This window comes from Xiphophorus couchianus, chromosome 1, assembly GCF_001444195.1.
Source record: "Xiphophorus couchianus chromosome 1, X_couchianus-1.0, whole genome shotgun sequence".
Classification (NCBI taxonomy): Eukaryota; Metazoa; Chordata; class Actinopteri; order Cyprinodontiformes; family Poeciliidae; genus Xiphophorus; species Xiphophorus couchianus.
This window is the reverse complement of record NC_040228.1, coordinates 13,108,090-13,133,265: the sequence shown is the minus strand read 5'-3', so window position 1 is coordinate 13,133,265 and position 25,176 is coordinate 13,108,090. Positions and strand designations below refer to the sequence as shown.

Below are 25,176 nucleotides of genomic sequence, written 5' to 3'. Positions count from 1 at the left end.
GAATGCGCCGGCCTGACGGCTCAATGTGCTTACCTAATTGGAGCAGCTCTACTGTCACACCGAGTTTCCTCGTCTCTCTCGCTCTCACCTAACTCTCGCTCCTGTATTTTTCCTCATCTGTTCCCCTTAACCACACATCTTTTTAAAGGTTAATGGAGTTATCTCGTAAGACACTGTAATCATTAGCCAGTTGCTTTTGTTGGGCTCAATATGACCGGGGCAGCCATTTTGAAAAGTGGCTGCTTGTGTGTAAATGCACAATGCCAGGTTGAAGCGAGGAGTAAAGTGTACCTCTAGATGTATTTTGTTGACAAAATACGACGGAGCTCACAAGTTTACACACCCCTAATAAAATGCCAGCTGTGATGTGTCAAAACGAGACGATGGCACATCATTTCAAAACATACACACCTTTTATTGTGGTGTGTTCTGTACAGGTAAACTAAAGACATGCATATCTGTTTCTGGATAAATGTAAAAAAAGCAACTTCTCACATTTCAGCTTTTGATCGAAGTTCACCCTTGCAATAAGTTCTATTCAATCTGATTAACCAGAAATAAACTTGAATTTTTACATTGTTCACTTATTTTTCATTGTTTAACTAAAGCCGTAGTTTAAAGAGATGTTATTAAGTATGAGATGGTCTCCTTTTGCAATGGTATGAGTTGAGAGAAGAATGCAAAAGAGATTATTTGGCATTGCCAAGATGCAGTAAAAACAGTCAGCAATAATTGGAGAAAATATGAAAACTGGATGTTTCACCATAACTTGTGCAAAGGCAAAAAAGAAATTGGTTGGGGAGGCCAAGTCTTTGGTAGCAGCACTCCTGGAGAAGAAAAGTCTGGCATATAGTAGTTGTTGTCAACCCTCTTTTCTTGCCTACGTTTGGACTAAGAAGTATGGTTGCAAAACAGAAAACCTATGTACATTTGGTTAAAAAAAAAGAAACCCACTGTACCCAATATGCATAAAAAATGTCCGCTGGAAAGATTAAAAGAAAGGTTACATTTCAGCGTTACAAGTCCAAGTCAACAAAAAATGGCTCTATTACAACAAGATTAAAGTTTTGTAAAAGCCCTGCCATGCTATGGCGAAATAGATCAGGCAGAAAATCTATGGTATCCTAACAGTAATAACAGTATATTGTTAGATCAAGATGAGTGATGCTGATAAACTTTTTTTAATCGTTTATTGGATCAAAAGCTGCTTCATATAAAACATCCGTTTAGGGGTGTGCACTAGCTTTTTGTCATTTATCTACATTTTTCTCCTTAATCGTTTTTTTCAGTTTTGTTTGTACAGGATATATCACATTAAGCGACAGTGGAAAAAGGTTGTAAAACTTTTTTTAATGGCCTACTTTATCAGGGGTGTGTACAGTTTCATATCCACTGTTTAGTCTAACAACGTTCTCTGTGGAAAAGTAATATGAATTATGAGTCATATTCAAACACGCCTTGGATCTTCTAATGCGAGCGTACTTACAACTAGATCTAATTCTTTTTCTTTCCACATCTGGCTGTAGAGGGCTTGCACATTGTTAAGCTTGTGTTTCAAATGGCAGCATTAGCACCAAACATGTGGCAGCCAACCAGAGACACTAAGGGGTTGGACTGACGTCATGACAGCAAAACGCTTCCCCTTTGATATCGGCCAGCATCGAGGGGCTGGGGCGGTCAAAGTGAATTAGGGTTGGAGCGAAAGGATTTGGACGATTGCCGTGCCAAAAAAGGTCACAGTGGGGAAATGAGTAAACTACAGTCGGGAGGGGCCGGGAGGGCATATTCATCTGTTTAGGCAGAGATGAGGCAGCTAAAGAAGGAAAGGCCAGTTTGTCTGTGTCATCATCCACATCTGCCCAAACCGTTCACAAATAATAAACCTCAACTTACGGAGCACAGCAGTAATATCTCCCTCTCACATGAGCACCCGTACCATAAGATCGGAGCAGACGTTTCTAGGCCTCTTGAGTTTGCTTTAGTGGCTCTTGTTGTGGCTTGTGGGAGAAGCTGGATGGGCATTACCTACAGCAATGATGTTGTATGTCTCGTGTTGTTTGGATACAGCCAGTAGACTGAGACATGAGCAGATTATAGCAGAGATGGTTAGGTCTAAAAAAAAAATTAAAAAAAACTGGGAGAAAGATGACACCTAGCGTGTTGTTGCTGAGTTTTCCTTTCTGGCCACATTGTCCATCACTGTGGAAATCCCAGAGTTGCTGAAGAGATCGGAAAATCGATGTTGGCTATTCATGCATGGATCTAATCCTCAGATTTGCTGCCATTTAATCTGTGGTTATGGCTGGGCTCTTATGGCGCTAATGCTGTCAAACAGATGTCCCTGCGCAGTCACCCAGGTTAGGCTGCACCTGGTGACTCCTTTCAGCCCTGACAGTAGGTGGCCCACAGCAGGTTACATATTGCACTCAGATGGCCACTGTTATGTAAAAACTCTTGACAGACCACGGTTACATCTAAAGACACCAGTTGGATAAGGTGTTCATGGTGTATCTGGGCGGTTGTTCTATTTATTTCCTTTAAATGTTAGACAACAGTATTGTATAACCCGCTTGCTGTAGCGCAGTGAAGCACTTTGTTGACTGCTTGAAAGTTGGCATAAGATCCTCGGGGTGTGATGGCCTTGAGCAAAATGCAGCAGCTTCACATTGTTTACACAAAATAAATTACTAGAATTTAAAACAGGATCAAATATTTTTTTTTTGTTTTTGGAAAAGAATAGCAACAATTATTTCTACCAATGCTGGGATAAAGACGTGTTATCTACAACAATGATGTGTTTGTTTGTTGTTTTGAATTAATGTGTAGACTGACGCTAAAGATGCACCTAGCAGCAACATTTAGTAACTTTTAATTGTTTAATTTGTAATTAAAATGGCCTTTTGAAATCCATTCTATACCGTTGTCAACAATGAGTGGAAATCTCTTTGAACTCGGAAGGCCTCACTGTCATCACCCTAATCTTTAGCTCCGCGCACAGATTCTGGAACATTAATGTTGTGACAAGTTATTTTTACTTTTAGAATTTTTAGCTGGTTAATTATTAGAAAGGCTGCCTACTCTATATGGCTAACCAGTTTAATTAAACCTTGATCAGCTGGATGGATACAAAGAGTTAACTAAGCCTACAAGGCTCCATCAATGTACAGCAGTTTAAAAAAAAAAAAAAAGCAGAAGAGGAGCCTTACTAACTGCTGACCCTACAAATCAAAGCCAGCCACTGCGTTGTCTTCTCCACGCTCCAGAGAAAAAATGTGAAGAGAAGTAAGAAGTATCTGCCAGCAACAAGGCAAGGTTTGCAAAAAAAAATAATTTTTTTGTAGATGACCAGATTATTTCTTTAAATCACAGTATGACCTTTAGTTGATTTTTGGAGCTTTTAAAGACTCAGCAATCCCCTGTCCCTCTGCAGGACTGGTATCTATCTCCTGCGGTCATTGGGTGACCTAAAGACCTAAAGTCATCAGGGATTTTCCTCTCAAATATTACTTGGCGAACAGTTATTTATGTTTTTGTCCTGTGGGGGAAAAAAACAAAAAAACTTAGTGAAATGGTGCACATTATATTTTCAAGCGTGCCAAAAGACATCAGCGTGGCCTGTCTATTACAGGAATGAAGGACTCTTTAGTTGTGGTTTATTGGTATACTGTCGTCTCATAACCTGGAGGATTTTTCTGCATTTGAAGATTTTCAATTTTGCAGGGAAAAACGGTTCTAACTTTAGGCTGTTTTTAAGAGTTTGATGTTTTATTGGACTGTAAACACACAAAAAAAAATCAATTTATTTTGAAAGTAGGACAGAATTTTTTTTTTAAGAGAAATTTGGCATAGGCAGGTGAGAGCTTTATAAAATGGGAACCACAAAATTCATGATGGGTGTATTACTAGTGTTGCTGTCTGTCTTTTCGATAACGTGGGAAAACATTAGCTGAAGACATTGATGCATGGCGGTGATACAGATGAGACTGAACCTCTCTGCTGCTGTTTGGAAATGCATTTCTGGGACTTCAGATGATGATCAAACGAACCTGACTTGTAAATATTTGCTAAAATCAAGCTTTGAGTTTTTTCCAGTCCAATTATTGCATTGTTAGGTGATTACAATGGCTCACATAAAGGACCGAATTGCACAAACATTGACATCCTCATCTTTGCCATGTCTGAAATTGCTTACAGTAACACGTACCGGTTGTGCGTGCGTGCGTGCGTGCGTGCGTGCGTGAGCGTGTGCTCTTTGTTTCTGCCAGTTAAAGAGAGTAAATGCAGGGAATCTCTCCGTGTGCGGATGCTGAATGTGAAATGTGAAATGTCAATGTTATTGAACAAGTGCTCCGAGGCAGAGCTGTGATGTTTTTATTTCCAAGCTCTTGTAGAGCGAGGCAGAGAAGAGAGAGCTCATGGGATAATGGGGGAGGTACAGGGGTGGGGGAAAGCGAGTGTGTGTGCTACAGTGTGTGTTGCAGGTGCCTGTATCTGTGTGTATCCAGACGTTTATTGAGAGCAGGTAGAAGAGTTCAGGCTCCGAATAGAAGCTCGCAGTTTCCTTATTGAAAATGACACTGTGAATGTGGCTGTGTTGTGATATATGCATTTTTTTGGTGCATCTTGGTGACGTTCCGCTGCTACAGTCTTTGCAGAATATGCCAGCCGTCTTCACCCAGCCATACACCTCTACTGTCAATCTGTTCTCACCTTGCTTGTTCCATTTGCACATCGTTCATGGTTTTGTTTTGTTTTTTTCTGTCCTTCCGATGCGTCTGAGGTTTTTTTGTTTTTTTTTCTTTTTCTGCTCCAGTATTTCTCTCGCAGGCTGTCATTGTGTCAATAGTCGTTTGGATGCAGCCTGACAGAGAGGTAGGACCTGAATGCAGTCAGGATTGGTGAACAATGGCTCTTGATGCAGAGGCAATGACTGATGTGAGGCTTTTTTGCTCTGTCCAAACCAGGGCTGCACAATAACAGGATAGGATGCCACTTACAATATTATTGTTGAATGCTGCATATTTATTCCCAAACACTCCTTTGGAATGCAAAAATTGCACATGCTAATTTTTCAGTCATGGAAAAATTAGCATGTGCAAATTTTCATGTACATGCTAATTTGCGTTTTCTTTTTTTTTAAAAGATTTTTATCTGGTCCTCTTTATGTTTATGCATCTATTAATGACAATACCTTGTAAAAGTATTTGCACTGTTTGAACATTTTGTCATGGTACAACTACCATTTTCATTTTTAATGAGCCAGTGGCCTCCACATTGATTTGGCACGTTGAAAGCACTTGGAGGCTATCATTCTTTTTGTTTTATTCCTTTAACATTTTTGTTGTGAATCTTTTTTTTCCCTTTTTTTTTGCCTGCTCAGCAACAAATTGGCATGCAATATTTAATTGACACAAAGAAGAAAAGAAAAATGTTCTCAAACCTTAGAAAGTAGAAAAAGTAAAAGAAAGTTGTACAGTGTCCTAATATTTTGGAATATTTTCTATTATGTTCATGTAGATACTGTTTTTGTTCGTCTGCTCCTAGCAACAAAATAGAGAACTATCTTTGAAAACACTTATGGTATCTATTTAGCCTACCTTAGTTGTTGGGTGCGCCTGTCTGTTTTTAATAAAAAGTCACTTTAGGTTGATGCCCTACTTACTGTGCCGTTAAAATAAAAGCAAAAAAAAAAAAAGATGTGGTTAATAGAAGAAAAACACTTTGTCTTATACATAACATTTTCCATTTACGAAACTGTAAATTTGCGATTGGAAATCTCAGACAAAAAGTTACAAAAAGTTTCCATCTGGATGAGCTCCATTTGCTGCAGTACCATTTGTACCATTCCTAAACTGCGTCCAGGGACCACAGAAAACCATTCCAAAAGCCGCAAATGGCCCCCGTGCTGCACTTTGGACCCCCCGGGGCTCGACGAACACAGAGCAGTGCATTGTGTGGTGGAAAGAAAAAAAATAAAGGCCATAAGCAGACCTATTTGGAGTTTGCCACAAGTCATGTACTGGACACGGTGAACATGTGGAGGAAGATCAGACGAGTTTAAGACAGAACTTTTTGATATACGTCCGACTTAATGTGAAGAGGGAGGCAGCTGTTCGATCTGCAAATCTGGTGTTGATAGAATAGTGGCGTAAAAAAAAAAAAAAAAAAAGTCGAAAGTGGAATAAATCCATGAGAAGTCCTCTTTACCCAGTCAGATGAGAAGTTTTTGTCCAACACTCATAATCCTCCACTGGCATACAGAATACACCATCCCTAATGTGAAACATGGTGTTGGTAGCACCATGCTTTGGGGATGCTTTTCTTCAGGGAAGCTTGTCAGAGTTGCTGGAAGAACTCTGACAAGGAAAAAGATGGAAGAAGCTAAATTAAAGGCACACATTCAGTTTGCTTTATAGGGTGGCCCAGTTAAAGTCTGACCTAGTTCAGACTTTGGAGATTCTCTCCATCCAATTCGATTGATATTGCTAAAGATTGTTTGTCTGAAAGCCTTATAGTATTTTGTATTTTGCTTCCGCTTCAACACACAATATGGTCCCACTTTGTGTTGTTGAGTCACAAAATCCAAATGAAATGCACACTCTTCCACACCGGCCTCTTTTTGCTACAGTTTTATTTATTACTTGCTGACTTCCCGTTTGATTATTTCCCTTCCCGGTTTGTATTTTAAAGGCAGGAAAGTGCTTTAATAACACCAGCACATATCTGAAATTTCTGCAGCAGCAGCTGAGGATCCAGTCACAATGCAGATGAGGCTGAGTTTCAAAGCCGGCTAGCAGCTTACTTAATGAGTTCGGTAATCGGCTCGCTGTGGCCTCCGCGCATCCCTGCCCTCCTGCTGCTGATGTGTGCAGGAACAGAGAGACATTCATTCCTTTTCTTTCCATTTCCTCCCTCAACCCATCCCTTCGTCCCACCTTCCGTGTTTCATGAGAGGGAGCTAATGCCGCACCAAGCCTCCTGTGGAAATAGCACACTGTTTATGTTCTAGAGGCAGCTACTATGCAGCTTTTCCCACACAATATGTAAAATAAACAACGCTCTTCTGTTTCTCACCCACTCACTTCACCGGGCTGCTTTCTCTTTAAAAAACACTCCCTCTGCAAACACAGGCCGTCTTTCGCGTTGGACACTTGGTATGGACATAATTGCGTGGACTTCACAGAAAGCTTCCGTTCAGTTACTCTTGAGTAGTAAGTCTGTGTGGTCATAGTAGATTTTTCTCTTAGTTTATTTCTGTCTAGACAAGAAAAGACAACAGCTAGCAGCCGTGTAGGCGTCAGTTTGCCATGTCATCATTATCTAATCCAAAAAAAAAAAACTAGTCCTTTGATTTCAAGATTCTCTTTTTTCAGTCATATCCAAGTGTCTGGGTGGCCTTATTTGCAAATTCCATTTAATCTCATAATGACTTAATGTGCTAATTAATGAGGCGGTCAGGAGTTGGATTGGTTGTGGCTCAAATAAGGTTTCTTCTTCAGTCTGACAGGTTTTTTTTTGTTTTTTTTAGAGGATGTTTAACTGGGATCAGTGCCAGTGTGGCTCACTAATATAAGGACGATTCTGGCTAAAGAGTGATCTTACCACCTTCCTGCTGATCCCATTAGTCCTGCTTTGAAGTCTGCGAAGTTGTAAGTAAAGCCATCATGAATTACAAAATGTAGTTGCCTCCTGCTGCCATACGGCTGCCAAGCTTCCCCCCACCCATCTACTCCCTCAGTGTAATAGTTGATTCTGAACGCTGTCGGGGTTGGAAGGCCAAAGCACAGCTAAGTGGCTCCTCTTGACCCCAGCACTGATCTCCAAACTGTCTGCTCTGACTGCACACAGCCTTGCAGTTTAGCCATTCGGACCTGCAAAAAAAACCAAAAAACAGTCTAATCTTGTGATGCAGCCTCAGCAGTGTGACTGTCTGCTGCCTCCACATCCTTTTGCTCAGTTTCTCGCTGCATCCAGTGCTGACACGCTGAGCCGTACGTCTGCCTTTCAGATTACTCCGCTCTTATTCACCAGGGTTCAAATGCAGTCTGGAAAACTCTGGAAATTGACTCCCTGGCTGATTGTTTAAATGCTATGCCTTCATTTCCTGCTTCATTCCTTCTTTCTACTACATACTTCTGTTGTGCAGTATTTATTGTGATGACGTGTAAAGTTAGGATTTTCAGAGCTTTCCGTTCATTTTTAGGTAACTGGATTGGCTATGACTGCACGGCACATTAGCATAGCCACACAAACACTGATCCATTACTTGCTTTGTAATGGGATTCTTCAGGGCACCAAGTATATAAAAAAGAGTAATTTCACACATTTAATTTTATTGATAACAATAACCTACTTCCTCATCCTTGTTTTAACCTTTTCTTCCTCACTCCTTCATACCCTTCCTTGGCTTCCTCTTTTTTTTCTTCCAACTTTTCCTTTCATCCTTGTTTTAATCCTCTCTTTGCTCCTTCCTTCTTTTGTGTGTTTACTTCATTAGGTAATTTCTTTATTCCTTTCATCTGTCTTTAGTTTCTTCCTTTCACCCTTCCTTTATTACTTCTGGCCTCACTTCATTCTTTATTTCACTGCTTCCAGCCTACAAAATTTCCTTTTTTCTGTCCTTTGCTCCTTCTTTTATGCCCCAGTTGGGCCTGTTTCTTTCTTTCCTTCGTCACTTACTTCCCTCTTTCCTTACTAAGTTGCTCCCTTTTTTCCTTCAGGTTTTTTTATCTAAACTACTGTAAAAATATTTACCATAAATCCATGGCAGTTTTTGTATTCTGCTTTTGACTGTAGCGAGTGAAGTGCTCTGGAGAGCCAGGAAACGTCCACAGCAGCGGTCTCCAACTCCAGTCCTCTAGTGCCGCCGTCCTGCAGCTTTTGGATTCATCCCCGCTTTCCAACACACCTGAACCAAAAGCCTGAATTACGTCTTTGGCATGTCAGCAGGTTCTGCAAAGGACCTGGTAATTTACCATTCATTGGATTCAGGTGCGTTGGAGCATGGATGCAACCAAAAGCTGCAGGACAAATGCACTCCAGTGCCGTTGGAAAAAGGAAAAAGAGCCTTTTACTGCGTCCGGAAACACACGATATCACACTCATTCACCCTCGCATTCGTTGTTAGACCACTGGAATACAAATCGTAGAAAGGGAAGAAGGGTGAATAATGTGAGGTGGCAAATATTTCAAGATGTAAAATTTTGTCTTGAATCACTCACGACTCGTTCATTATCACCGTCTATCTGTGAATTATATTTCTACTTTGTTAGCAGTGTAAGCAGAGAGGAAGTGATTGCTGAACAAAAATCAGCGGTAAAACAGACAAAGGACACAACACTGAACCTACACATGTCAAGGATCGTTGTGTGTGGAGGTAATGTTGTGTCTTTCAGCCTCAGTTCTCCCCCCAAATTGAACAAAGCTGCACCCCTGCCCACTGTCCACAGGGTGGCAGCGTGTGGAGGTGAGACCACTCTGTGCCTTGTGTGAAATGGAGCAGTCAGTGGTTATCTGAGTGCATTAGCCCGGAGACAGTAACCACACAATACTTACACACCCCAACTGCCACTCTGCCTCACGCTTTCAGGCCCTCATATGCTTAGATAACGCCTGACCACGCTTAATCACTGTGCTTCTGTACAAGCAGAGGATTTTTTTTTTTTCTTCCTTCGCCGGACTCAGACACATGTACTGTTTGTTTATCCTGCTCGTGTCTTTGTTCACAAAAAGGACTTGCCCGAAATGTAAACTTCCTCCTTTGCACCGCAGCGCCCCGTCTGTCTCTCTTCGTTTGGGCCTCCTGGAAGTACATACAGTCTCATTCCTCAGAGCCTGTTCTCTCTGTGCAGCTACAGCAAGCTGAACTGCTCTTTTATTCTGATGAATGAGGCCCTGTTTGGCCCGGAGAATCAGACACAGACAGTCCATGTGAGAGAATGTCTGTGGAAAATCAGGGGCTTTAGGGAAACACTATCTGAAGTAATCCATGTGTGCATTTGTTTGCAACTCATTCTGCTCATTTCTTTTAAGCTTTTTAGAGCTCCTATCTCGCAAGCCAGATCTTTTTAAAACTGTAGGGCTTTAGGAAAATCTTGTTCCCTATATAGGTATCATAGTCTCATTATATTCCATTAAGGCTTTGTTGTGTTTTGGAAGAAAATGGTTTTGATCAATTTATCTCCCGGTGGCAGCTGCATCCATCTGGAGTAAGGTTTACTTTAAAAAATCTAGATGACAAAATGGCAGCTGCGTTTGAGTTTTACTCTCCGGAGTAGCTTGTGTAGCTTGGCAAAGAGATTAGACATATGTAGCCTACAAGTGTCTTGGTTTTCAGCGTTGCGAAGCTGCCAAATGTGACTGTGAATAGCTATGTAAACATGATAGCTATGTGATGGTAGACCTTGCACTGATTGCTTAAAGTGAAACACTAGTCCTCAGCTTCGCTTGCATTCTTACTGCTGTGTTAATGACGGCAAATAAAGGCTTGCTCGGTAGCAGCTCGCTCAGATTATGTTTGGATAGCATGTTTTTGTTCTCAGGTTGGGTCTTTGATGAGACAATATTTCTATGCTTTCTTTAAATTTGTGTTTAAGTGATAACAAGGTCTTGCAAATGTATTTATACCCTTTGAACCTTTTCACATTTTCATGTTAAAGCCGGAGACTTCATTGTACTTTGTTGGCATTTTATTTGGTAAACCAACACAATGTTTAATCCATAATAGTTAAATGGAAGGAATTAGTTTCTGTTTCTTTAACAAATAAAAAAAACAAACAAAACATGACGTCCATGTTGAACTCCTGTTAATCTGATAGACAGATTATGACACCACAAGAGGTCCATGCTAACTTTGGTGAAGCTACAGAAAAACACAATTCAGGAGGAAGAATCTGTTTAAAGTACATGCATTAGTCATTCAGTCCATAAGTCTGGGTTTATATGGAAGAGGGGCAAGAAGACAGGCATGGACTCAAGGTTGGTATTTCCGAAAACCAAGACCGAATGTTTAGAGGTCATCTAATATTTCAGAACATTGGGGTTTGTTTGTTTTTTGTACACCACTAAATGCACAAATTAATTGATAAAACCTTTAATTACTCAGCCAGAACTACCTTTTGCTATTAAACAAGTAATTTTTATAATAAACTAATATTTTAAGTTATTAAATGTAGCCACCACATCAATACACATTCTCGAAACCAAATTCATCAAGTTACATTGCACGGTAGTTGCATGATAACTTTAAGAGTAATCAAGATTTGTCCCGACTGGTTCTTTTGAGACCAAGACCAGGACAAATCAACTTGAGACCGATCTTGAGCCCTCCATGCTGCTAGAAGAAAGTGTTTAAGAAGTCCAATGTGAAGTTTGCAAAATGCAAGAGCAAACAGGTGAAAGAAGGTTGGTTGGTAAGATGAGAATGAGCTGTGGAACGCCTAACACAACTTGCACATGATGACACATAATGTTGGCTGACTCATGCTGTGGGGATGATTTTGTTACCAGGGATTTGGAAACACGTCATCTTCCAATTTGACTGAGTTTCAAATATTTTGCAAAAAAAAAAAAAAAGTTTGAAAAATGTCACTGTCTAGATGTGCAAAACAGGTAGAAATATCAGGGTTTCCCCCTGGGTATTGTAAGCCTGGCGGGCCACCAGGCTTTACTTGTGTCCCCACCAGGCTAAGCGTTGCTTATTTATTTAAGTCTTTTTTAAATGTTTGCATTTTTTAAGACTTTATAGTTGGTGTTCAGGTGTAAATTTTCCAATATTTCAACAACTCATAATTGTGATATTTTCAATTTTCTTGTCAATTTTAAACATATTTTGACTGAAAAACACGACGGGCTGCTGGATTAATGTCTGCCCTAGCACCCAACCACACGACTTAGCAAGTTTTCTGGGGGAAACCTTGAATATGTATCCCTCGCAGCTGCAATTACAGTAAAATGTGATCCGTACAGACTCATAGAGGGCTTAACCCACATGCAGATCATATCCATTAGATGTTTATCTGAAAAAAAAAAAAACCAGTGTGTGTTTTTGTCATTCCACTTCACAATTATGTGCTTCTTTGCATGAATCTTATCAAATAAAACCCCAGTGAAATTAAGGTTCGTGTTTGTAAATCGTGAAAAACCTTTTGGCAGATTTATGAAAAGACCTTAAAGAATAAATTAAGCAAACACTTCCTTGAGTGTTTTCCTTGAGTAACTTTCTGAGGAATTGAATAGGATTGTTTTATAGTTTCCCCTTACTCCCGACCCCCTCCAGGCAAACTGTCTTGTTTTAATTAGTCGTGTTGAGGCCTATTTTTCCCTCAGATTTCCCCTAACTTGTAAAGTGCTCCCTTTAAGGTTCTGTGAAGGCTAAAAAGGGCAACGAATGATTTGAAGTCAGTCTTGCCTGCCAGCAAGAGAAAGGGGAGGGACGACGTATGAGGAACAGTAACTTCTAACAGTGCTCACACAGAGTCTTTGTTCTTTATGGATATAGTACGTGTGGCTGCTTTAAAGCCCCCATCTGGAAAACCACTGTTCCTACTCCTAATACAAGAAGAGAGGTTGCTTCAGATAATGCCTGCATGAAGTCCAATCTAGCACAGTCATTTTTCCCACTTTTTATGATATTTCTGCACCAGGGAGGTGAGCGTGTTAGACTTTAGAGATTTAGTCATGTGTTAAACTTGAGCTACTGACTCACAATCTCCCTCACCTACTACCAGCACCACCATCAAACCTAACCCGCTTTTTGGTTTACAAGTCTGTTTTCCTCTCCCAAACCCCTCTTCACATTACTCGTCCACTCACGCTGGTGAATGTATTAAATTAACTTACTAGATATGAGTGCTTAAGAGGCCGAGGCCTCTGAGGCTTGCCAAGTCTCTCTCCTCTCAGCTTTGGCTCAGTCATCCGTGTCACTTGTTTTTTTCCCCTGTTGTTTAAGCTACTGGCTGACTTATTTGTATTGCTGAGCACTTTTACTGTTAGCTCCCATGCTGGCTCCATTTGCCTCCTCTAAGTGGCATGTGTGGGTTTTTTTTGTGTTTGTTTTTTTTCCTTCTTCCTCCACTATAAAGAAATCAGACTATAGCAAATCGTTTGTGTCAACCAAGTATCCATTTTTAATGTGTTTACGTGTCTATAAAGGCATATAAGGTGTGGAAGGATTAGACAGGCAAGGAATGGGGATAGTTGGGGTTTTATTTTGTTGTTTTCTTTGCCTTGATTACATTTTTCATTGTAATATTAGACAGTGATAACTGAGTAAATTCAACAAGTGGTTTTCCAAATGATTATTTCACTTATGAAGGGGAAAAAGCTATTTAACCAGCTTGTACCTATGTGACAAGCAGTTTCTCCCTAAACCTAACAGTTGAATTACAACAATTTATCCACATCTTGAAGAGGCTGATTTGCTTCATTCACCCAGATCATGACACTGCCATCACTGTCAGCCAATTTGCAGATTATTTCCCCAAAAGTCTTGGTTATCAATATGTTTTTCTGTAAATTTAAGATGAGCCTATATGTTCCGCAGTAGATTTGATCTTTAAACTCTTTCATAGAGGACATTTTTGCCAAATCTATTTGCCTTATTGTTCAATAGTAAACTTTATCTGAGATAATTTAGGCCCGCAGTCGCTAATTCACTCTTAAAATTATTTTGTGTACTCTTTGTGAGGTTCCAGGTTTTCTTTGTGAGTGGATAATGACTCTCCATGTGGTTCTCTGGACTTGTAACCATTTCCAGACTAATGGATCCCAATGACTGTGTTTGTCATCATGTCTTTAGATCGATGCATGGTGTGCTTCTTTGTGAGTCTTTTTTTTTTTAAACATACTTCATTTGGTCAAACAAGTTCTGGTTTCTCAAGTCTACAGGTCAGGTCTACAAATTACAGTTTTATGTACATTCATGTTAACTTTCTCTGACATTGAAACGCATTTCATGAGCTGAGCTGAAACAAATAGTAAAATACATATGTAAATGGGCAAATACTTTTTGACAGAACTGTGGATTAATTTACCTGTGCTTTTAATGATGCATCTACCCGTGCAGTTATTTCCTCTTAAAGGGAAGCGTTCTTTTAAATTGATGAGAAAGGTCTTTTTCTTTCTCCAAAGAGCTCACAGCCCTGTTGGATTTAACTTCCCTTGAATTCAGAACAGAGAGCAGGTTAGTAGCATTTTTATTCTGTCAGGATCTGAAGCACAATAGCTGTAGAAGAAGGTGCTCAGGGGAGAAAAAAAAGGTATTGTGATGGCCTGTTTGAATGCAGAGCAGAATTGAATAGACACAGTCAGCTTCCCAGATACATGCTTAGGCCTGTAGAATGTGGAGTGCTTTGCTTGTAACTGCACCGGTTGTCTTCTTTCATTATCGGTTAATGGTGCCCAACTTGACAGAGCCATGTGATAAACAGAGGAGCTGTGAAATCCTGGAGGTGGAGTTCTCGTCTGCCTGATAATGGGATCTCATCTGCCAGGGAAGGGAAGCCTCCCCCTCCAGCCAATCCAGCTTTGGCGTGCACAGCCCTCAGAGAGGACTCACAGCACTCGGCGCGCTTCGCTGCTGCACTGAGCCCGGCGAGTGTCTCGCGTTGTCCTGCAAACGCTGCCGTTTGACTCTTCTTCTTTAAACATTTGGTGGTAAACTGTCAAATTGTGCATTAGAAATCGAGATAGATGTGCATTTGCACCTGCTTATCAGCCCCGAGGCCTTTGAATAGTTGTGTAGCCGAGGAACGGTGTCCAAACTGTGTGTGGGTGGGAGTAAATATCATAAACGTTGACCTTGTGAAATGTATACATACTGTGATAAGGGAGGTGCAACGGCTGCTGTGGTGTTGGGTTACTGTGTGAAGGGGGGCGGGGAAGTACGACTTCTCTGGACAATTTGCCCGTAGAGCTGGAGGGAGGTTTTAGCAGCACACAGCAGAAGCCTTACCACCCCCAGCGCTGCTAAAGCAAAGACGACCAACGTGGTTTGTAGCACAATGAAGCCCCCCCCCTCTCTCCATCCCGTCCTCAACTCAATTTCTATTGATCCTCACTGCCCATCTCTCCTGCTGCCCCTGTTTGGCTTAGTGCAAAAAAGAGCCCACAGCACCAGACTATTTGCTTTAGTTAATTGGATTCTGACAGCGATCCAATATCACGTTTAAGACGATGAAAATGTGTCAAGCTACTACCTTGGTTTAATGAAAATGATCCTTTTAATTTATAAGTTAAGAGAGGCCATCTTTGTTTTGCTGCCCTCACTTCTACATGTGTGGCGAGAGTTCTTATTATCTCTGTAGACAAAGACGAAACAATCTGGAGTTGTTGATAGCCTGCCGTTCGGATCTTTTTGCCCCTTCACCATTTAGTAGTTTTCCAGTGGACTTCTTTAAATGGAGCTGCCCGCCTTGGGATCATTGGTACGAGGTTTGACTTAAAAGCAATTTCAACATTAAACCATATCAGAAAATATTGTTGAATGACTCCGACAAATAACATCTACCATAACAAGGTTGCTTAGAGTTGCTAATAGTGCGAGCAGGTGTCCTAATCTTTAATTTCATTACAGGTGTCTGACCCAAACAAAATAAATAGGTTGCAACAGTTTTCACACAACGACCAACAGTTAAAATCTATTAAGTTACCAAAGTTATGTTTTTTTTAAAACATTAATATCATGGTGTAGTACGAAATTGAGAGGAAAGTTGAGCCGATTCTGATCATTTTGCCCCCTTAAACTCATTCCATTTAGATTTTATGTTTAGCATGTGTTACTTCATACCCACTTTGACAACCTGTGAGTTAAACATAGGATTATAACATTTCTTTCTTTACTGTAAGACAATGTTGTGAATCTAATAACTACTTGATATCTCCCCCCCAAATTATTACAGTTTGATGATTTGCCCTAATCCTGTACATTTCATTAGTCAACTGTACCAAATGGAGAGATCAGACCTAAAATAACTGCTTGTTGGGTCTAATCCAAGTTTTCAGAAAACAATACAGATATATTGAATATTATGTGAGATTTGAACAGTTTTATCTCTTTATGTTGGACGACGTAGCTCACGTCCCAGGGTGCCATGGCCTGGGGGGCGGCACAGACACTCAGCAGCAACAGCAACAACAACAAAAATGGTCACTTCCTTTTATGGCTTGTCCAATCAATTTAGAGTGGGTGCTCCTCTCTATGTCACACGCTGTAAATATTGTCATAACTGTAAGAAAAGATAATATACCTTGACTTGCTGTTGACACTACAGATGGAATCTAAAGCGGTAGACTAGTCTAGCTATCTGTATCGTAAAGCATAACACCTAATGTCTAACAGGTTATTATTTTTAGGGCGTGGTAGAAGGTTCTCACCCAGAACCGCTGCTGGCTGGCTGCCCTAAAACAAAAGCAGCACAAAGGCTGGAAAATAAGTGTGATCAAAATCCGACGTGAAGTGCAGGCTGTTAAAATCAGCCTCCCAAATATGGCTAATGAACTATAGTCACATCATCATCCCTGCTTGTTCCTGCCTTTTTAATGGGTGGGGTGACTAATTAATTCATTGTACAAAAATGCAAATGAGATGCACAAGCCTGATCCACTCGCCTCCTTCTCAGTGCGTTTCCCCCAGAGGTGCATATAATAATGTTTTCAGATTTAAACCAGCGACCTGCTCTGATATGCCGTTATTTATACATTAGAACGCGTCATTTCCGTGCAGGGGGGCTGGGGGGGGGGACATATTATAGTCTATTAAGGCTTTCACGGCTCTCTTTGTCTCGCCCTTGTGTTCCAGTCACATTCCCATAAGCGTTATCATTGATCCGCTGATGAGGATGATGATGATGGTCGACCAGGCCACTTTGCCTCATGCAGTTGCGCACAGCTCTTCTTCCTCATCAATCAACAGCCCCATTGGCGCCCCCACCTCCACCTCCACCCCCTTTTGTCCCCGACGATTATTTTAAATCCACTCCATGTTTTTGTTTCACTCTGCTTCTTTTCCGCTTTTTCTACTTTTTTTTTTTTTTTTAAAACAAAAGTGCATTCGGTGTAATTCTCCTTCACTAGTGTGTGGATAAAGAAAGACTAGGTCAGCCATGTGGATGCGTCTGTTGAACAGCTGAAGAGGAGGTGGTGGTGGCGGAGGAGGAGGGCATACAGAGACGAAGGGAGCGATAGGGAGAGAGAGAGAGAGTGTGTGTGTGTGTGTGTGTGTGTAGGAAAGAGGGAGAACAGACGGGGGGGAGCTGTGTGTGTGTGTGGTGTGAGAGTGTGTGTGTGTGTGTGTGGAAAAAAGGAAGCAGAGCCTGTTAACGGAGAACTCGCTGGTTTCCTACCGCTCGGAACAAGCGCCGTGCTACTTTTTTCATGTGGACGCTATCATCGACGGCGACAACAGCGCGGCCGAAGGCGGCAGGAGCGGCTCCGAGGGCGGCCGAGCGAGCGTTGCGGCGCCCGTTTCCTCGGTTATTTCGGACGTGAGCACTCTATCAGTGAAGTGAAGCCGTCTTTTGTTGAAGCAAGTAGTACTACTCGCCTGCGTGAGCCCCCCTCGTCCCCCGTGCGGGCTGCGTTTTTCTTTCTTTTTTTTTTTTTTTTTTTAAACACGGGATTTTTAAAAACACACAAAGTGTCCAGCTTCCCCTTGTCTCCTCTCGCCGGTTCTTGGATTTTTACCACATTCCGCGGGTCAAGGATCGTGCTCGTTTGTTGTTGTTTTTTTCTAACTTGTTTGCAGCGGTCTTTGGGACTCCCAAGAATCAGCAGACTGGCGGGTGAGTTACAAAAAAAAAAAAAAAGAGAGAGAGAAAAGATTGCAGGATAGTTTTGTTTGAGGAAGGTGGAGCAATGTGTGGGTGATAGCCGGGTTAACACTTGTAGTTTCAGTCAGAAGTTTCCTAAATTTGTTTATACCCGGAGGAGGAAGCGTGAGTGACCTGGAGTCAAATGTTTTGAGTGCTCTGGGGAGCTGAAAGTTGGCTGCATTGTTGTAAAACTTGGCTGTAGACTGTGGAGCTCCCTCACTGACCTGGCTGCTCTGTAATAGCGTTTTAATAACTGATAGGTTGTTCTGTGTGGGGAATGAGGTAAGCATGACGACCTCTCTGCCCTGAGGACTGCTAAACAGGGCGTTAAGGAGGCATGTTTGCAGAAAGTGTTGTCAAAACAGTCTCACCAAAGTATTAAAAGTCTGTTAAATTAAACTCGGGGTCGCGCATGCAGGTTAAAAAGACAAATTGAATTAGTCCCACACTGCCAGATTTAGGTTTAGTCGTTTTTGTTTTTTTTTTTACTTAACCAAAATGTTTATCCTGACTGGGTGTAATGTTAACGTTTTTTGAGCTACTCAGGAGACTTGAATCAAAGAGAATCTGTGGGGAGCTAAAGATTAGGGTGATGGCAAGGAGACATTCCAACCTCAAAGACTTGGAGCTCTTTGCTAAGGCTAAATAATTAAAACACCAGCGGGAACATGCACAACTCTGGGTTTAATTGGCACTAACAGTTTTCCTTTTTCTAATTGAGAAGGGTATAAATATTACTTTTTTTTTATTGGAGTGTTAATGAAAACAAAACTGACACTTTAAATTCAACTATTATGTTTTGATGATAGGTGACTCTGCCTCATTTCTAATCAGAAACAAAGTATTTTATTTCATAAAAATCATTTTAAACCTAAATCTGTAAGGAGTATGAGTAATTTTGGACTCCAAATCACCCTCCTCAAAACAAACAAACAAACAACCAAAACAAAACATTGCCACAAAACGTCCAAATCTAAACGCTGCTCATTTTCATCTATGCATAGTTATATAATCCCTTCTGACTCTACTTTTGTAACTATAAAGAAACCATTAACTCACCATTAAAGTAATTGTGCTAGTAAATATTTGTTAGAGTCATATAACCACATTTCTTTACAGTGAACTAAAAGTCACTCGTCTCTCATTCCCTTTTGAAATAAAACTTTTCGGTCAGATCTTGAAATTTAATTGGGCACGCATGTTCTCGCATATTGAATGAATTATTCTCTTGTTGTTGTTGTTTTGTTTTTTGGCCTACATGTGGTTGATTTAAGAAAGTCTCCAAGTCACATTCAGGTAAATAAAATAGGGATGGAAGAAAAATAAGGAGGGTAACAGTAACAGTGCTGTCTGTTCATCCCCCACACAGGCTGAGGCCCCTCTTAATGAATGGGACTATCAATTTGAGTTTTCTGGTGTCATAACACTGTAAAGATGGAAAATAGCTCGGTTTCTTTCTTTTTAATGTGGCTAGGGAAGTGTGGGTGTGAGATCAGCTTCAAAAAGATCCAAACTGTTGAAGGGCCAAATTAACTTGAACCCCCCCTCCCTCCCTTCCTGAACCCCAGAGGCTATGAACTCTGGCATAAGCACATGCAGCTCTCGTTCTGTTTGTGTGTGCTTGGTGATGGTGGGGGTCCTAGTCTGTTGTTGAACAGAGCAGGAGGGAGGAAGGGACGGTTGGCTGGAGGGATATAGATGTATGTATGTGTTTGGGTGTGTGTTTTAGGAGCTTAGGATTTAGGCGCAGTCTACAGTTATTTGTCTAAAAGAGGGCTTATGTGGTGTTTTCAAGTCGCTGGGAAGAGGGAGGTGGGCTTGTTTACCTAAATAACTGTAAACAGATCCATGTTGTGTATGGAGTCATAAGCACAAAGACAGCTTTCCACCTGACAGAGATTCAAATGAAGACAAGAGGAAGTGGTTAACTCTTTCAAATAAAACGGCTGCTTCCTAAATTCTTGCCTCACTATTAAATAGTCTAGAATATTGCTCTGCTAATTGAGGAGCTAATCTCCTCCGTTCCTACTTTATTGTCTCTTTCTCTCTTTTTTTTAATGCTCCTTTATTAGCCGAGAGTTGACCTCTGCTTTTGATGATTCAGATGTGAGTAATCCAGGTTGAGTGGAATGAATGTTGCAATAAAGACAATGAGAGGCTGGGATTCTCTGCCGTTCCTCGTCTCCATAGTTTACACACCTTTTCGGAGTCATGTGGATGCAAACACGTCACACTGTGTTGTTGAGCTGAGCTTCCGAGTAGGAAAAGGCATCGTTTGCTTTTCTCGTTGTGCCTGTGATGGCTCCAGATCAATTTGCACCTGTGCTACTGCGTACTCAGGCTTTACCGTTTCAACCTCGGCCTTCTTCAGTTACCATAAAAACTGTTCCGTACCCTTTTACTGGGACCATTGTGTATCATTTTACTCCTCTCTGTAGTTCAGTATTCAGACTATTATGAACTATGACAGATTGTGACTTTTGATCAAACCAAAATAACTCAAAATTCATCTCCTGCTGGTATTAATTATGTATTGGAGTCTTGACGATGGGTGGATTACAGGAAATGACTAAATCCTTGGTTGACAAAAATGGTGTCAACCTAATTTATTATATTGAAATGTTTATTGAAAAAGAAAGAAACCATTAAAAATGTAACAAATAACAGATGAAAATTGTCATCACCCACTAAATCCACGTGGTGTGTGGACATTGGGGCAGATAACAAATAATCCCTGCTGTTTAATGAACTTAGATGTTGCTTTACTAACAGGGGGAACTAATATCTCCCTCCCATCTACTGTATATGTTTGTTTTATTTGCCTCTTATTGGACGATCCCTCGGTTTCTGGGGGGATACCTCTTCATTAATAAATGTTACATTGCAGGCTATGAAAGGTTAATAGAAGATCATCTACTTCTCACACAGTTTAAACGTGCGAGCGCTCACACGGCGTTAAAATTCATATAGATGTGAATTTGTCTGGTGCGTTCTGTAAATGACCTTTTCAGGCACAGAATGGAGGAACTTAGCACCATATAATATGGGGACATTTATATAAGGTCTTTTAGATTTGACAATTTTGAAGTTATTTCAAGTCCTACTCATAATTTGGTGTAAGGAAAAGTTATAGCACTCCAATTAATGTTATCTGTTTGCTAGGTTTTGATTATAATTGTGTTGGTGTGATGAGTGATACTAATCAGTCATCTATCATAGGACTGGATGAGCCCAAGAGAGAAAAAACAAAATAAATGGAAATTGTGTGTAATGTATGATGCGTTCAGCTGGTTTTAATGTTTGGAGCAGGCATCGGCCAGAACATGATTCTCACTGGATGATGAGCTTGAGTGAAAAGACCCTGGTTACTCATAATGCTTTTTAAAACACAAAAAGTAAAAGTAACGTAAATGATGTAATCGCTTTTATATACAACCGAAAAGTAATAATTATTGCACCTGCCTGTAATATGAAATAACACTGATTAATCACGGTAACAATAGCGTCATATATTACATTCATTTAGCCAGGTCGGTTTGGATTGCAGTTTATTTAACACACATGCTGCTAGCCGCTTTCCAGATGTAGTTTTGAATGATGTTTGCTGAATGACTGTGTGAAAGCAGCACAATGACGATGTGTTTTTTTTTTTTTTTTTAAGTTTCCACATCAACATTGGGTGTTTTCTGCATTTGGGGGGCACTTATAAAGTTTTTTTAAAAAAAATAAAATCAATGCATGTATTTTCTGCCGTTATTGTCAGCTCCTGGCTTCTGCATGAGTGTTTTTTTGTTTTTTTTTAAAGACTTAATCTCTGCTATCTTTAAACACTTTCAACAGTGTGACAGAAATCATTCCGGCTTCAGCTTCATCTGGATAACATGTAATCATAATCTCGGGCTGCCCTGCCACTTGGGAAAACTTGCATAGCTCGTCCTTCTGAACTCATTTTAGAAATGGCATCCTGTTCCTCCGCTCCCCCCCAGAGGTTAGGATATCCATTTAGTTTCACTACTTGTGGACTGAATGAAAGAGGAAGTGGTCAGCCCTCTTAATGGAGTTGTATACAGGAGTTTGAGTTGTTTTGCACTGTGGGATTTGTATGGCTTGAGAGTGCCGAGCGTTTCGCAGTGGAGCGGCTTTCAGAGGAGAATACGGCGGCCTAAATCTTAATTTACACGCACACATCTCTCCCCCCTGTCTGTATCATTTCAATCATCTCTATTTGCAGAGCTTCGCTCCAGCGTTTTGCGGGAAATTAAATCCAGTGTGGAATTTGATCGGTGGGGTCCAAGTCCTCAGTCTGCGTTGTTGATTCATGTAAACCAATGGGGGGGTGGGGAGTGAGAGAAACATAGCAGCGGCGTGAGTCACCCCTGCTTCACAAACACGAGCCTCGCCGCCGACAAGGTACGGAGCGCTAGTAAACATGCAGCTCACATACGGGGCGCACGTACGAGTGTCACCTCTGAGGAATCAGAGAGGAGATATCAGGATCAAAGAGGCTGTTTCTGACCATGCGGAGGGGAAGAGACGCTTCATAGTGTGACGCCGTGCAACGGCTGTCTGGCTCTGCAGAGGTTGGCTCGATGTTTGACAGGGCATTGAAAAAACATTATTTAATCTGCTCGCATGATGGCCCTCACTGGGATTGCACCGTTCCCCCCTTTCCTCTCCCCCATGTCAGGATGAAGGCAGTGGCTGGGTGGCAGAGTAACATTTCGAGTTTGTTGTTGTCGTTGTTGTTTTAAACAGAATGATCTAACGTGTGAGGAATCGCAAAACGCTGAGTTGCATTTGATGCAGCGTCGCCAGGCTTCTTCTCATTTTCTCCCTAATGAGAAAGTCTGCCGGGGTCTTTATCGTTTCCATTTGGGGTAATAGACTGGATGTCTCTGTTGTCGTCCGTCGTAATTACAACGGCTCGACGCTGTTGTTTTTGTAATATCCAACATAAATGAAAGCATATAGACTCATTAAAAATCTATTTTTAGATCATAAACAGAAAACCAGATTGATCGTTTTTTGTCAAAAACCCAGGTGGGGAATCATTGAGGAGACTCTATTGTCTCCACCACTTCCATCCATCCCCCTTTTCTAGAAACTCACCCCTGGTTTTGAAAACTCTTCAGTTTTTTTTTTTTTGTTGCTTTTTTTTTGAGACTGTAGACAGGTTTCATTTCTAAATGGAACAAGCTCTCTCTGCACTTTGTGACCTATTGTCCTTGCAAATAGTCCATCGAGGCATTTTGAGCACTTTGGCCACAGATGGACATGGTAACAATTGTAGCAACTGCTAAGGAGGCAGTACCCTCTGGTGGGTGACTACAGAAATGGAGCTTTCGGTGTTCATAGAAAAATCAGACCGTTTTGCAGGAGGGGGACCATATCTTTAATTAAAATAAACCTCAGGAACAAGCGGAGAGTTAGGAATTGGGGTAATTGAAAACCACCTCTCCAATCATCTGTGTCTGTACACGTATAAAGCAGCTGAGCCCATCAGAGGGCCGTTTTCTCACATGTTAGGTTGGGGTTGGGTGAGGGGTGTCTGTCCTTGTTAATTCAGTCATAAATAGTGTTCTCTGTGGATCCGCCCTGCTCTAAGCACCATCAGATCCCTGGATGGTTTTTTTTTCTTCTTATAGAAATGTACCTGTGAAGCAGCCAGTCCCTTAATCTGACCGGAGCAGTGATTGACATTTGAAATACTGAAAAATCTGATGTTTTTTCTTGTTTATTATGTGCAACAGGACTTATTTTTGTCTTCTTTCGACTTGTTCTGCATTTTGATATTTTAATCTTAATAAGAGCAGGTACGCTTCATAGTAGGGTATGGGATCTTCCCCTTACTATGCTATTAATTTTATTAAATTAAAGGTCTGATAGCATCTAGTTCAGACAGCAAAGCAGACGGGCTCTCAGAATTGTAAAGGATAGAAAAAATCAAGAGGGAGAACAAAACTCACAACGCGTGGGAAACCAGGAAAATGACAGCAAGACTAATATATTTAAAAGAATATATGGAAAGTTAGATGAAAGAAGAACATGTGTTGGTTCAACATTGAGAGGACTGTGATGCAGAGCTTATTCAAACCAAGAAGATTAACCATTTTACGTCGATGCATCAACAATGCATCAGCCGGCCATATGAACTTTAAAAGTCATTTTTGTAAGTTTAATAAGAAATGGATAAAGGTTCGGGACATCTTGCAACTTCTTGATCTTCTGTCAAACTGCTATTGGTGTTATAGAGCCTGAAACGTGTTTGATTTGATTAATTTTTTTACATGTGTAAATATTCCTGGTTTAAAAAGAAAAAAAGAAAAGGTATCTATAAAATCCTAATTGGTGCTTCTCTACTTTTTCTCCTCCCCATTGACTCTTCTTTTAGCCTCGCGTTCTCGATATGAGGGTTAAACGCTGCTGATGTCTGAGGGAGATTGTGACAGAACATAAATCATCATGTGCCAGAAAATTAAATTACTGCATGGCTGTCATATTTAGTTGTATTCACCAATCCTGATCCTTACTTACTTAAAACCATGCAGGGTGGGCTATATTTGTTTCCCCTCCCTCTGTGAACCCCACCCAGATGTCAGTTTTGGTTCAGATCACACATCCTGTCTCCATAACTTGTATTCAGGTGTCAACCTTTCAGCCCCGCATCCACGGGAGAGTGGCAATCAAACGACATCACCGGGGGAAGTATTCACACTGCGCGTTCACATCCTATTTTATCAAGTAAACATTTAATGTGTTTAAATGTACCACCGCTTTATTTATGCATAGAATCTGCTGTTAAGTCTGAATTATACATTAGCCGATGAATAATTCATCAGTGCCATTCCTTAATGATTACTTGCCAAGCGGCGAATGGTAATATTTGCTGATAAATTTGCCCATTGATCTCACTTGTGTGTAACCAGGCTTGCAGAGATGATGTGTGCTCCATTTTGTTTCAAGTATTTCTCCCCCCAACCCCCTCGTCTTTGTTTTACAAGATGTACTGAATAGCAAAGCTAATTGTCAGGTTTCCTTATTTAAAAAAAAAAAAAAAAAACTCCTTTAAAAATGAGAAGTGAGCCCAAAGGAATTGGCTCAAAATGGATCCAGCCTGGATTTCTTGAGCGGATGGCATTTGGTGCTTCTCTAATTTCTCCTAATAACTCAGGTTTCTCTGCTAATACACTCTCCTCGCTGCTCTCGGAGCGAGTTGTTTATCCTCAAACCTCAACAGATCAAGGTGCAATTACATTTTTGTCTTTGACGACCTGCAGCTGTTTCACAACAAGCGGCGCATGCTCTTCGAGACACAGTCAGTTGAGCTGGTAAATGAGACCCTGCCTGATGGAGGCTCTCCCTTAAA

The 25,176-nt window shown here is 40.9% G+C and overlaps 1 protein-coding gene across 3 annotated transcripts in view; it reads left to right on the top strand.

Annotated features, from left to right (window-relative positions):
- The window catches only part of rerea (arginine-glutamic acid dipeptide (RE) repeats a), a 177,792-nt gene that overhangs the window by 35,720 nt on the left and 116,896 nt on the right, over positions 1-25,176 (top strand). For 2 of the 3 annotated variants that reach the window (XM_028018172.1, XM_028018154.1), the window contains exon 1: positions 17,238-17,780. The exons of the other annotated variant lie outside the window; for it this stretch is intronic. The gene's annotated coding sequence lies outside the window, so the exon portion shown is untranslated. Of the gene's footprint in view, positions 1-17,237; positions 17,781-25,176 lie in introns of those variants that run through there. 3 annotated transcript variants of the gene reach the window in all.